Here is a 1,497-nt window from a genome sequence, read left to right on the forward strand (position 1 = left end):
GCAATCCCTTCTCCTCCATTCTCCTCTCGGGATCTTGGGCACGCACGCACACGCACCCGGCCTAAGTTCTAAGCCACCGAGTCCTGGCCGCAAACCGCGGTCGACCACGTGGGCGTCCAGCGACATAGCCATTACTCTAACTGCTGGTTTCCTACTTTTAAAAAGTGACATAGAGACAAATCAGACAAAGTCACTGCTTTTCTTAAAGTGATGGCAAGATCTCCTGCAAGGTGGAACCCTGGAACCCAGCTTACCTCTCTGTCCTCAGTCTGCAGGACAGTCCCCCTCCCTCCTGACACTCCAGCCACTCTGGCCTCCCACTGCCTCTCGCGCACACCAACCTTCCTCTCGTGCTGGGCTCTGGACGGGCTGTACCCTCTGTGTGCTGCCCCGTTCCCACCTCACCGTGGGCACCTGTCTCTCGCCCTTCACGTCTCCACTGAAACAGCATCTCCTTGGAGCTGCCGCCCCTGGCTCCTCTCCCAAAGGCAGCCCACCCTCCACTTTCCAGTCACTCTATCCCAGGGGGTCAGCCAATGTCTGCTCTCTTTTCATTTTTTAGGTTTATTTTTTTCAAAGGGAGAGAGACAGAGTCGCCTCCTGGGTCCCCAGGCAGAAACTGACTGCAGCCTCACTGGCCTAGATCGGACGCAGGTGCACACAGTCAGTGTGTACAGGGAGGTCCCGGGGCTCGAACCAGGGCCTACTCACATGGGCTCGGCTGGGTTACTGCCAGCCACCCTCTGGCCCCCAGGGGTCGGGTGACATTTTCTATAGATATTCCAGATTTGCAGCCAGATGGTCTCTCACCATGAGTCACCATTTCCTTTGGGGGGGGGGAGGGAGCAGCTACAGACGATATGTAAATAAGTGGGCGTGGCCATGCCCCAGTAAACCCTCCTTACTGGATCCCGACTTTGAACTTCAGTTATTTTATGTCATCACATCTTCTTCTGAAATCTGGCCCCAAGCACTTGACTCTGCCATGGCCAACCATGGTTCGAGTCCCAGACCTGGCAGCTTGCTTTCTCTCTTTTCCTCTCTCTTTCTCTGTCTCTCTCTAGTGACTGCATGTGTCCTATATCAAATTGAAAATAAGTAAGTAATATTAAATAAACAATTCTTTTTAAAAAAATCTATTAAAAATATAAAATAAAAACCATTCTTAGCTGCCACACAAAAATAAGCGTGAGGGCCAGGTGCCCACGGCCTGGAGCTGCCCTACCCGATCCTTCTTCCTAGGCCTCATGGCCATCCAGGCTGACTGCATTTGTTTATGTGTCTATCTCCTCTCTCTCCCCACCCTTAGACCCCAAGCTTGGAGGGACCAGCAGATGGTTATGTCGCTGTACTCTCAAGTGGTGAACTGCAGTTTGAGTCCCGGACCCGGTGGCTTAAACACACACTGGGTTCGTGTGCGTGTGCATGTGCGTGCCCAAGATCCCGAGGGGAGAATGGAGGAGAAGAGATTACAGCATGGCCAGCCCCGCTGGGGGG

At 53.4% G+C, this 1,497-nt stretch overlaps 1 protein-coding gene across 1 annotated transcript in view; it reads right to left on the minus strand.

Annotated features, from left to right (window-relative positions):
• Positions 1–1,497, minus strand: part of FAM194C (family with sequence similarity 149 member C) — a 105,061-nt gene that overhangs the window by 35,608 nt on the left and 67,956 nt on the right. The gene's annotated exons all lie outside the window — the stretch shown is intronic.

The sequence above is a fragment of the Tupaia chinensis genome, unplaced genomic scaffold, assembly GCF_000334495.1.
Source record: "Tupaia chinensis unplaced genomic scaffold, TupChi_1.0 Scaffold000704_1, whole genome shotgun sequence".
Taxonomy (NCBI): domain Eukaryota; kingdom Metazoa; phylum Chordata; class Mammalia; order Scandentia; family Tupaiidae; genus Tupaia; species Tupaia belangeri.